Below are 13,778 nucleotides of genomic sequence, written 5' to 3'. Positions count from 1 at the left end.
GCCGAAATACTTGGGGGAAAAATGAAAAAGGAAAAAAGGGATTGAAAAAAATCCGTAGTAAGGGGGAGGACAGATTCCATTCATACTATCATTTTCAGAAGAAAAATATTTGAGTATTCAATACAGTATCGTTGGATGAGAGTGGGGAGAACCAGCCATTCTTTAAAAAAAAAATCCTTACAAAATTAACCATTAAAGACAGGCCTGTAGAACGCGGGAATTGGGGATGCCCCCTCCCATTTTTCCAGAGCATTTTTTTAGCTTGTCAAAGATTTTTCAGTAAAGTGTCAATTATTTCTTCCGGCTGTCCCCTTTCAAAAACAATGCTACGTGTCTGAAAAACACTCTCAAAAAAGGGAGTATCCCCCCCCCCCCCCCCCCACGTGTGTGTATATTTGTTAATTTGTGTTTTGGTTAGATGCTTTGATGTTGTATTCTAAATAATTTTCTCACACCAAACTACTCAGTTTAGTTTTTAGATAATTGCGAAAATCTGGCTTACATGCATGAAGCTATCATTAAAGCTGACATGAATTCTTAAAAGCGCAACATTTGCATCAATGTAGGACTTGTTTCATAATTAAAAAATTATATATGAAGCCTGTAATGCAATATATAACACACAAAGAATGTTTGTATGTTTATTAGATCTAGACAATTTTCAGTTTCACTTCATGAACAGCAATCAGACTTTTTTTTAATGATTTCTTATTTTTTATCCAGTCGCGTAAATACTAATTCCCCTTCTCACTTTTGATATTTTCCCTAGCTGACCAAAATCTGATCAGCACGGACTAAGTGTATTTGAGTGCTAGGCTGTATGATGACATGACAACGTCTTTACTGTTGAGTATTTATAGAGTTTATTACTTTTCTGCGATGCATATTTCAATGAAATACAAGATGTAAATCACTCGGCATGTGCACATCTTCGAACGGGTACAGTGGTCTATTTTCCAGGTATGAATAAGTTTACAGCGTTCGACGCGTTCTCTCGGTATGCACCATTATATTTGCATATGGACATGCATATCAGATATGCTGGTTGTTTGTTCCATTCTTACAATAGATAATTGCAAATTGTTTGTACAATTTTTACTGTGAATTATTCCAATTAATTATGCTATATATCTGTATATTGGCATGCTTTTAAAAAACATGCACAACTATGTTTTTTTCTTCCAAACTTGCATTTATATTATTCAAAACGATACTTATAAATATCTTTATGACTGTTTTTATATCTGCTGTGGTTTTGAAATGTTTTCATCAATTCATGTGTTCCCAGATACTTTACTGTCGGAGATGTGCACGCGTAGATAGCCAAACCAAAAACTCACTCAAGTGTAACGAGGGCATTGGGGTATATATTGTTACAATAAGACAAGGTATCTGAAAGAAATATGGCAGAATATGGCTAGTTGGTATGAAACAAGTCATACATTGATGCAAATGTTGCGCTTTTAAGAATTCATGTCAGCTTTAATGATAGTTTCATGCATGTAAGCTAGATTTTTGATTTATAGGATTAGTTTATTCATCAGTTTTAAGAAAAAGTGAGGAATCATTGCTTAAATGTAATTGATTAATGTTTTACATGCTTAAATATAGAATATCCAAGGTTGTGCTCAAGATGTGGGGGCCAGGGAAATTCCCCATCTGTAATTACTTAATCCCCCTGTCATTCTGGCATTGCTTCCTCAAACCCCACTAGAGGAGGAATCCAAGACACCCTTCCATTTTTGAAATGTCCCCTTTCTATTTCAGTTCTTATGGACAAACCTGAATACCTGGTCACCTTAATAAAGATTTTAAAGTTCAAGAATCATGCATATATCTCTGGTCCCCTTAATGATGGGTTAATGCATGTAAGCTAGATTTTTGATTTTTAAGGATGTTTTATTCTTCAATGTTAAGGAATAGTGAGGAATCATGTTGCTTAAATGCAGAATACCCAAGGTTGTTCTCAAGATTCAGGGGCCAGGTAAATTCGCCGCCTGTAATGACATAATCCCCCAGTTATTCTTGCATTGCCCCCTCAACCCTCACTAGCAGAGGAATCCAAGACAGCCTTCCACTTTTAAAATGTCCTCTTTCTATTTCAGTTCTTATGGACAACCCTGAATACCTGGTCACCTTAATAAAGATTTTAAATTTCAAGGATCATATATATATCTCTGGTCACCTTAATAATGGGTTTTATGCTAGATTTTTGTTTGATACATTTTCATTCACCAAATTGTACCACCAATTTTTTTCCTTTTGAGTTTTGCAGATCATTGTGACATTCTAGATGAAAATTGGGTATTTCATGACCTTAATAAAGATTTTTGAGTTAAAGGAGTACTTGTATGAAAGTTGTCCAGAAAGTTCTCAGACAAATGCCATAATTTTCTTGATATTGACCACTCTGCCAAATGTTTACAACATAATTTTAATATAGACCATGATTTAGTAAATATATAAAAATTAAACAATATACACTATTTCACAAAAATTATAGGTGTGAATAGATTGTATATACAAGCTGCACAGCCCAGTATGACATTAAGTTAGTTTCATGATAACGTCAAGAATATGGATTTTGAATTTTTAGCTCACCTCAACGAAGTTGGGGAGCTTATGTAATACCGTCGGTGCAGGCGTCCGCATCCCAGGTTAAAGTTTTTGGAGCAGATTTCTTTTCAAGTACAGTCAAACCTCGTTATCTCGAACTCAAAGGGACAAAGAAAATACTTTGAGATATCCAAGGATTTAAGATATTCAGGGTAAAATACTTAAGGAATAAGCAGATGGGACTTCAAAATATAACTTCAACATATCCATGGTATTTGAGATATATCCGTGTTCAAAAAACAGAAGGTCAGCTGTACTTCTATGCCCTATATTAATCAGAGATGCATGAAGGATGCTTCTAGTATGTTTCATTATACCAGTCAAGATTTCAGATGCTGCAAATTCAGCTAAAAGGAGCATTTCCAAGTAACTATAAGCCCTATATTGACCAGACTTGCATGGATAATACATATAAGGATGCACACTACCGGACTTGCTTCAATTGCTGGATCTGACCTACATTTTCCAGATGAGTGACCAGATTAAAGTTTTTTATTAAGCAGGTTTCATTTCCAAGTAACTATAAGCCCTAGGTTGAACAAACTTGTACAAATGATACATCTTAGGATGCACACTATACCTGACTTCCTTCAGATGCTGAATATGACCTACATTTTCCTTCCGGATGAGTGACCAGGATAAAGTTTTTGGAGCAGATTTCATTTCATAGTAACTATAAACCTGGTGTTAACCAAACTTGCATGGATGATACATCTAAGGATGCACATTACTGGACTTGCTTCAGATGTTGGATCTGACCTACATTTTCCAGATAAGTGACCAGGTTTAAAGATTTTTAACAGGTCCATTACCAAGAAATTATAAGGGCAATCTGGACCAAACTTGCATGATGATGCATCATGGGATAAACACTCTCAAACTTGCTTCAGATGGTGGATTTGACTTACATTTTCTGGATGAGTGACTAGTTTAAATTTTTTAGGTAAGTCCATTCCCAAGTAACTGCAAGCCCTATTAGACTAAAATTGCATAAATGTTACATGTAGGGATGCAGACTACTAGATTATTAGTTTAGTGTGGGACTTTGCCTTACTTAGAGACAACATTCGTTGAGGTGAGCTCTGTTATCTCTTATTACCTATGATTATCAAGTATTTGTGGTGCACATACAATTTTTTCTTGATTTAGCCACATGCACTGCTAGTGTGTGTGTGATATTTACATATAGACCATAATGGAGTAAATTTTTAAAATTCAATAAACGATAATTTAAGAGTATCATCAGTATGCACACTTCCTGTATATAGCTGCAGAGCCCAATCCGATGTTGCGTTTTATTTATTACACATTATTATGCTTCCTGTCAGTTTGTCTCTATATAATCAATACCCAACTATTTTCGCATAGTGTTCTAAGGAATTATATATCGTAAACATACTATGCCGAAATAGCTAGTGTGTGGCTTCTTTTTCTGAAAAAAATCCAACAGCTCCCACACCATGGATCGAACTCACGACCCCGACATCATCAGTCTGACTCGCTACCGATTACGCCACAGACAACATTGTCTAAAGCACTGTATTATAATATATATAAACTTAGTTTCAAATATTTTACACTTAAAGAAAAAAAATAAACAAATTAATTTTCTAAAATAGTTTCTTGCAATTTTTTCCCCTTCACTCAACTAAAATTCTCTGAAACTACATGTATCTGTACATGGATCATTCAAAATTAAAGAAAAAAGATGATGTACATGTAGCACAATGTGACATCATAATAGGGGTGTACTAACATGAATGTAAGAAGTGATGAAACATTGGAAATGGAGAAAATGTTGTCGTTTTTATACAACAGTCAGCATAATAATAACAATTATAGTGTTGTACTTTGCATGCACTATGCCTAAATAGTAGTCAGGGTTTGACACATAGTGCACTCGCCTCCGGCTTGTGCACCATGTGTCAAACCCTGACTACTATTTAGGCATAGTGCATGCAAATTACAACACTATTATATAATCATGTCATAATTTTATTTTCATCAAATAACAGTAACAGTAGTTTTCCACTTTTTGTACTGTCTTTCAAATTGTACTCTCCTTTGAAAAATCATATATACCAATTTCAAATCAATGACCTAAATATATTCTAATAATTTTTAGATGTTTGTCAATGAATAATTAGTTTGTCTCTGACATCGTTTCAACCATATTTTAGATAATACATAATTTTATGATTGGACGCTGTTCCATACGGATGGCCGACATCGCTTTTTCTGTCAATTTTTGAAACATATTTGTTGCAGTTTTTTCTTAAGGTCAAGAATTAGTAAATGAAAGGAGCCTACGATTTCTTTAATTTGAGAAATAGATTCCTTTAATGACTATAACTTGGTCAAATAAGGTGTATTGGGGCATAACTTTTAGGTAAACAAGATTTAAAAAAATCATATTTTAAGCTGTTATTTTCAGTGAAAAATTAAGAAAACCTGTCATGAATATGGGAGTTTTTTTCCATGTCAGACAAAGGAAATGTATCCAGATTGCGTAGTATACTGTCTCTAAGAAAACTGTAATTTGTATGTTCTTAGCCTTTGAGGTAAAAAGTTTAATTTAACATGTACCATATAGCTGAACTCAGACAATTAGTCACCAAAATATTTGTCTATTGATGACAGGAAAGTTGAATTTCTCTGCCATTGACATTAGGTGTGTAACAGGAAAATGCTGCATAAGCAAGAACAGGATTTGAACCCAGCCCTCTGTATCACTAATCAGGTGCTTTAGCATGTTTATTAACTGAGTGATCTGGCAATGGGGATCAAGCCTGTCTGATCGCCAAATTCCTCCCTCCTTAAATTGTATTTGCCCTTGAAGACACAACTCAAGTTCTTTTTACCCCTGGCAAGCCTTTTACCTGCAAGTCGAGGGGTGATCAATGGCACCAAATAAATATGGGATGGACCAAACCAGGATTTGAACCTAGGTCCCCTGAATCACTAGTGTAAGTTTCTTTTTAAAAGGAATAACATTTTAATACACATAGTAAATTAGAATTTCATTTTTTTCAGGAAATGGATAAAAAATTGGTATGTGTCGAGCAACTATAGCCACCTGATAGAAGGGTAAATTAGAAAGTTCAGATTACATTATGCCAACAGAGATGATAACAATGCCAACCAAGCTAAAAGTTGTCCAGGTTAGAATTATTTTTTTCATTAAATTACAATGTATGTACATTTAATATTTTCATATCAACTTACATGTATGAAGGTTGTTATTTTTTTTATATACCTGTTGTGTAGGAAAACTTTTGTATTGGAGACAAGACAAGTTAATGACTTAATGATAGACTCACTGCAGAGAGAGATGTTGGAAAAGTGGATTTTGTTAACAAAAGGAAGATAAGGTAAAATATGAGAGGAGTTGTGAGTTTTGTATGACACAGTACTATTTGTTAACCAAAAAATTAATCAGAAAAATCTTGAGAAATTTAACTAAAGAAAACTTCATGAAAAGCAGCACATGCACATAAGGGGAAGCAACCTATTGAAAATTATCTTGCAGCTGTTCTCGGGTCAAAAAGTGATTTAGGATTAATAACTTGTATGCATATACATGTATATAAGGAAAATCTACATAAGAGAAGAAAGGGGGTGCATCTAGATAAACAATTTTATTTCTCTCTGTTAAATAGCTGACATTGACTGTGTTCTTGATTTAAATAAATACGTACATATGTTGGGGTAACTTCAACTGAATGTTAACATCTACTTTAGTTCATCGAAACTTGTGGACAGGATCATATGATCCTGCATGTCCTATTTAAGCCTTGATTTTTTTTTTAACTTAGATGCTTAATTCAGCTTTGACAACTGAGTGTGTTGAACATCATTATCAAAGATTCCATTCATTTAAGATTTTATGTTGGTTAAGAAATGTTTCATTTAGGGAGATTTGTTTTTTATACATGTGCGTAAGTTATTTTGTAATTATTTTATAGCAAAGTAAATTTTTCAATTATGATTGTTCTAAGTTTTAGAGATTAATAGAGATTTTTCTTTTCTTTTTTTTTTTACAGATCAAGGCTGCCAACCTTTGAGAGATACACTTCAAAAAGAGTGTTTAAATTCAAGACATTCAGTCACAGTACTCTGTAAATATTATAAAGTAAAAGTTATTTATTTAATTTGGAAAAGCATTTGAGAAACAGAGGATGTGAAAAAGACTTTGTCCATTTCAAGCTATCTGTTGTCAAGTACCAGGAATATGTGGATTTTATTCAACAACTTTATTATGAATTTGAATAGCAACTTTCAATGTCTGGAAGCTTTTTTATCAGTAGGGATGTAGATGTGAAATTATATAAAAATTATTTTTTAAAAGATATTAATCAAGAAAATTTTTGTAGATTAATAACAGGTAAAATTTGTAATGAGAGATCTTTTATTGATCATTTGCAGTAGTAAGCGACAGTTGTTATGATTATACCCCCACTCTGAAGTAGGGGGGTATTCTCATTTACCCTTGTGTGTCTGTCTGTAACAATTTTTTGTCACAGTTTTCTCAGCAACTACTCATCAAAGATGCTTGAAATTTTGACACTCTCTTTGACTAGGCATGCCATATTGTGGGATTCATGAGAGTGTATATTCACATCAGAGCGGGGGTATTACTAGTGAGCATTGGCTCACAGACTTCCTGTTTGCTGAAGTTTGTGTTTGACTTTCATGTCTTTAACATGATATGGCTTAAGGATATGCGCAGTATAGTTTGAACTAGATTTTCTTATTCTCTCTATAATTTAAGAAATCCAGTAATTGAAAGATCTTTGTGCAATTTTATGATACCTGGTAATGCTTGCACACCTTATCTGAATCAAATTTTGAAGAAAATACCACATAAAACATTTTTTTTGGGGGGGGGGGATTTTTCTTTTAAAAAATGCAAGGGTTTTCATCATTTGATATTTTTTCAAAACTCCTGATACATGTAATGTATGCTGATTTTTTTGTCAAAGAACACCTAATGGTATCATGATTTTCAATTATATTTTCTCTGAAAATTATCAGTTGGAAGGTTCACTGTAAAGTGCATGTACATTGCATATGACCTTAAAAATACTGTGGTGGCAAAAGACAAGAATTTTTTTTTTTCAGTTTTGGTACATGTACTATATTATTATTTCGTTAACCTGTCAATTTTAGATCAAATGAATAAAGGTTAAAAACTATTATTTGACTCTTTGTTTTCGTGAGTTATCTAGAGCAGGCTCGTAGCAACAGTTTCAAAAGAAAAAAAAACCAAACTGACCAAAAGTGGGGGGGGGGGGGACTTCCCGAAATTATCTGACAAGCAAAAAGAAAAGGTGATTTACTGTCCAAATCCTGGAATTTGCCAGTGCTGGACCTTACAACATCAAAAAGTGGGGGGGGGGGGGGGGGGGGAGCATCCAGCATCTAAAGGGAAACTTACTATAGCAAAATACTATAACCCCCACCCCCCGCATTCTACGGGCCTGCTAGAGACATCTAATAGTCTATTTTAATCAACATGTGAATGCAAATTTCAAATGGTTTGTCAAGTAATATAGATAGATGTATGTTGGAAAGGACCAAGAGAATTTTGTAATTATATAGATGTACATTATACAGCTGACCATATGGTCTGAAGTTGACATTAAAAATTGCAAAGTTGTAGAGTAAAATCAAAATTTGTGCCCCAAATTTTGTGATGACAGTGGCATTTTTCTTTTTAAAAAAAATTTATGAGTTTAAGTGAGCTTAAATGATTTTTATCTCACATGAGCTGAAAGCTCAAGTGAGCTTTTATGATCACCTGTTGTCCAGTGTCTGCCCATCTGACTATCCACTTGTCTGTAAACTTTTCACATTCGACTTCTCAGGAACCGCTAGGCCATTTTTAACTTAGTTTACTTATTGGGGGGCCCATAAGTAAACTAGCGCATGTGAAACTACTATTTGCAATTGTCAAATAATTGTGTACCTCTAAAAATACCCATTATTATATATTATACATTTCAAAATTATAAAGACCAATAGCGCTTTTGAATTAGATTCAGCACGTACTGTTGAATTGGGTTCTTTGGATATAGGAAAGGGAATTTTTTTTTCCAGATATTGTGTGTTGTTTTACTAAAATTTACCTTGAATTTGTTACAAAATTTTATTTACACACGTTTTTCTATACATTTGCTATCTCCAGGTCATCGCTCCACGATTTTAAAAAGTTATTTGTGTGTATCAAACTATTGACGTTAAAATTTTAGATCCCTAAAAGCCTTTTCTCGACATATTCAGCCATATTTTGTTTTTAAAAACTAGAAATAAAATTGCAGTTTTGCTAAAAATTTTATTTGAAACATTTTTGCGTATCGGACAATTCCCTAGTGTTTGGAAACATACTCATGTAATTTCTGTCTTTAAAACAAATTCATCAAGTTAATTACATACCGGTATCCTTATTATGCTGCATAGGAAAAATCTTTGAAAGAATATAATGTTCAAATACTTTGTAAATTGTTATACAAACTACATTATGGCAGGTGCATAGCCAAATAAAAGTGAAGTATACGAAGAGGACGACGGGGGTGGGGTGGGGGTTAATTTCCAGTTTTCACAAAAAACTATATTAAAAATATTATCAAATTAGCATGGTTTAACTATGCTACAACAAAAAGTGGATGGGGGCAACCACCCTTTCATTGAATATTTACAATAGTCAAAAGTTAGGTTTGGAAAAGAATAGGCAGGGAACCCTCCTCCTCCCCCCCCCCCCATACTACATGCCTGCTGGTGAGGGCCCAGAAGTTTCTGAGTTTTACCAAATACATGTATATCATTCATTTTCTTGCAAAGTAAAAATTATGTCATTTATCTTTTGTTTAGAAATAGAAGACATAATATTTATTGTTTTAACGCAAAGTTAATACTTCTACGGAAACTTAGTGTACATGTAGTTTAGGCTAAATATCTAATCGATATTTGGTATCATACTCTTTTCTATCGTTCAACAACTTGTATACTTAATGTTAATTATTAACAAAAAATATCGTATTTTAAATCATATACTACATGTAGTAGATCATGACATTCAAGGATGTGTCTGAAATTTTATTTCTCAAAGATCTTTAAAAAATATCAAAAATTATCAATGTATCAAAGAACGAATTCAAGTTCATGAATGCTTTATTTAAATTTGGCAATGATTTAATAAAGGACTTCAAATTTTATTATATAGTCATGATTATATAAAATTCAAAGCGCTCTTCAGCAGTATGACACAAAATAATTCGAAATCCGAATATTTGTTGGATGGTACTGAGATTTTTTCTTCGAATAACTCTCTCTCTCTCCCATAGATTTTATTTATTTATTCATCTATTATATTTATTTGTTTATTTTTTACAATTATGTGTATGCACTTGCATATTTGCGTATAGGCAGCTACGCGCCTATGTGGGTTTTTAAGAAATCATTAAACAGTCACCCAGTTAAAAGAAATTTATCATAATAAATGGTTTGTGTTAAACAATAAATAATTCGAATTAACTTGTTTTGCATTTTGTGATAACAGCAAGACATTCAATACGGTTTGTTTAAAAGAACAAGAGACAGCATAGATTTGCGGGTGAAGTTCTTACCCTGGTACCTTGTTGACTAATTATCTTTTCAATCAATCGCAACAGATCGAAAATAAATTTTCAGAATATTTAGTGAGAAGGACGGAAGCTGGAGTTCCCCAGGGCTCTATTCTTGGACTTCAACTTTTCTTACTTGATATACAAGACCTACCAGGTGGTCTATTGGGTACCTCTAGGATATTGTCATATGATGCATGTTCGTGTCAAACACCTTTCAAAACGTGCAGAACTTAGAAAGGCTGAGCAATCACGACTTATAAATGAAGAATGGCTAAAAACGACTTGTGAAATTTAATCCCAATTACCAAGCTGAAATTATTAATATTTTTCAGCAATGAAGATAAAATATATAATTGCACTTAGTGTTGAATAATCAGCAAATCGATCCTTCTCTTGGTTTCTATATCATCTTAGACTTACATTCTCAAACCCTGGGGAGTGGAAAAACCACACTGACAGTATTATACAAAAGGCTTCCAAAGAAATTGCAGTTTTTCGTAAATTAAAAGGGTTACGTATCGTGATTTCTTAGCTTAAATGTATTCTAGTATTACGTTTATACATGTAAGACCGATACCACTTTTGGAATATGCATTAGAAGCATGGAACAGCATCTCCGCAGCTGCTCTGAAAGGCCTGATAAACTTCAGCAAGAAGCTGTACATATTGTAACTGGCGTTCCTGTTTATCGTGCCTTGAAAGATTTCAAGTATTTTGTGCTGCCACGGTATATTATTCTTAAATTGAATCATTTAACTATTCTCTGTTAAATTTTAGTTCACTATAACCTTACAACTGTAAGAAAAAAAAATGTCCACCTAAGCCAGATTTAGTACTTACGAAAATATACACTGGTCACCTTAACTCACGTGAAAGGGTTACAAAATATTAGGGAGACCAATTTTTTTGTATATTTTTACCTACAAGTTTTCTGTAAAATTTAGCGTTAAAATGGTAATTAATAAGCCCAAGTACCAACAAAAATGCATTTGGTTTTTATTTCAAAGCATAGGGGAAAAAGATAAATTTTGTCTACTTAAGCCAGATTTCATGGCATTGGTCCCCTAACCCAGAAATCAGGATTATATATATATATATATATATATATATATATATATATATATATATATATATATATTAAACAAATATAAAAAGAAAACACAAGAATCCTCCGTAAAGCTTTAGCGCTTTCATTAAAAATCTTCAGAAGCTTTACATTACAAAAATGTATACAACGGTAACATAGTAACAATGATTATGACGTTAAACTAAGCATTTTCCCTTTTTATAAACTCAGATGTACCAGTGATATCCAGAGACGGGAAAAAGAAAAACATTTTATTTGTATTCTAAAGCCAAAACGTAATAGTCTCTTATAAACTACCTATGATTTTCCCGAACTTTTTCATCATCATTGCAGTATTTTATCTATGACGTCACAATATAGACATTAAACGTTCCGCTTAGTTTAACGTCATAATCATTGTTACTATGTTACCGTTGTATACATTTTTGTAATGTAAAGCTTCTGAAGATTTTTAATGAAAGCGCTAAAGCTTTACGGAGGATTCTTGTGTTTTCTTTTTATATTTGTTTAATATTGTAATCCGATTACTGAGACTTTATTTCAATTTTGGATATACCCATCCAGTGATCGAGATGGAAACACAAAATTCTACAAATAAGGAGAAAGAAAAAGGACTTGACAAAGACATGTTAATAACGGAACTTTTAAAGAAAACAGATGTAACAAATCAACTACTGAAAGATTTAATTGAGGTTTGTAGTAATTTGCTACCTAATAATCAGTTTACTTCAAATTTGGATTTAAACCACTTAATGGATGAAGAGGAAACAAATTTGAAAACAGCGTCAACACAAAATGTTGAGATGACCTCATATCAGTCTCCTACGCAATTAATTCAAAGGGAAGTTAATGAGCTCGCTTTACAAAAAGAAGCCATGAGAATTAAACAAAGGATCAAGGTCACTTGGACGCAAACTCTCAACTCCAGGAAACAAACATACTATAAACAAATAAGTAATGCCAACCGCGCAGAATATTACGAAAAATGGGTAAGTCTGGAAAATCCCGTAATCCCGAGGAAATTTAGAATTAAGCCAATACGGGGAGAACCGGTTGAACAAACAAATGTTAGAGTTGAGACAGCTAAGAGTCGTGTGATGGGAGAAATTCAGTTACTAAGAATGAGGGCAGAAAACAACCAAAAAAGAGTTCTGTCGATCGACCTAGAAATGGATCGCTTACTGAAAACTAAGGCATATGGCAGAGTATTAGAAATACTACAAGATACGTGGAGATCTGATTGCCTTAAGGAGGAACAAACTTCATACAACAGATGGAGATATACGGAAGCCTGGCTTTTGGATTATGAAAAAAATTATGGTAAAGAAGTTATTAAACAAAATACACCAAGACTACAGTCATTGCATAAAAGACAAACTTCTAGGAAAAGTTACGCGTCCGCCGTAAGAACCAGTTCTGCAAATAATCCTACAGTTACAGGGGATTTCCCTACGGAAAATGCGCCTGAACCATCGTTTTCTAAAGGAATAAAATCATTTTCGGGAAAACGAAAAACCGCAAATAAGAATCAATACGAGAATTCTGAATCCAGAAGTAAATCTTCTCGTAGTGCTTTTCCACAAAATCAACAGATTCCTAAGTACCACAAAGGCATAAAAAGACGGAATCAGGGCAACAACAGACAAAATGAAAATTACCGAGGATACGTTAGAAGTAGGCGTCCACCAAACTTTTACAGAAACGAAAGAACTACGTATATTGGAAGAGGGGTACGCAATTATTTTTTAGGAGGAGGCAAAATGAACCAAGGCCAAAGATACAAGAACCAATTACCACAATTGTTAACAACAACAATTCCAGGGATGCACCCAGGAATGTAATTAAAATAGAACCAAAAGTATTTAATCTTTCCGACAGACATCTGACGGATTCCGAAATCAAATTACTGTCTAAGGGTCTTAAATACACCCCTACACCTCATGTAAATAATCAAGAGCTTAAAACGGATATTAAAGCCTATACTCGACGACTCAGGCTATATGAATATTTTCATGAAAGTGATACCAATGAATCTGATTCCGAGTCTCAAGAAGCAGAACAAATAGACCTAGTAAGAAACAAATCTAAGTTTAATCCAAAACGAGGAAGAAATCGAACTTTGGATGCCGTTTGCGACACATTAGAAAATATTCATTTTCCAAACAAACCCAGAAATATCAAACCCAACCTTTCTAAGGAAGAGGAAAAAGCTCTTAAAAGCCTATGCGATGACCCTACTATCATTATTAAAGAGGCTGATAAAGGAGGTGGAGTTGTGTTAATGAATAAGGATTTTTACAAAAATAAAATCTTACAAATGTTACAAGACAACAACTTTTATGAAAGACTGCACAATTGTCATGAGAAGAAAACAATTACTAAAATAAAAAAGCTGGTATATGGACCACTATCGGAAGGTTTAACAGATAAAGAACAGGACTACCTGACAA

General features: G+C 33.4%; 1 long non-coding RNA gene across 2 annotated transcripts in view; it reads left to right on the top strand.

The window, feature by feature from the left end:
- LOC133202047 (uncharacterized) overlaps positions 1–7,812 on the top strand; it is a 20,977-nt gene extending 13,165 nt beyond the window's left edge. For both annotated transcript variants that reach the window (XR_009723177.1, XR_009723178.1), the window contains exons 3-5: positions 5,650–5,777; positions 5,884–5,987; positions 6,660–7,812. This is a non-coding gene — a long non-coding RNA (uncharacterized LOC133202047). The remainder of the gene's footprint in view (positions 1–5,649; positions 5,778–5,883; positions 5,988–6,659) is intronic.
- The last annotated feature ends 5,966 nt before the right edge of the window (positions 7,813–13,778 follow it).

This window comes from Saccostrea echinata, unplaced genomic scaffold (genome assembly GCF_033153115.1).
Source record: "Saccostrea echinata isolate AGI-Se365-2 ecotype Australia unplaced genomic scaffold, CSIRO_AGI_Sech_v1 ptg000046l, whole genome shotgun sequence".
Lineage (NCBI taxonomy): Eukaryota > Metazoa > Mollusca > Bivalvia > Ostreida > Ostreidae > Saccostrea > Saccostrea echinata.
Note: the sequence above shows the minus strand (reverse complement) of the source record. Positions and strands in the feature narration are given on the sequence as shown.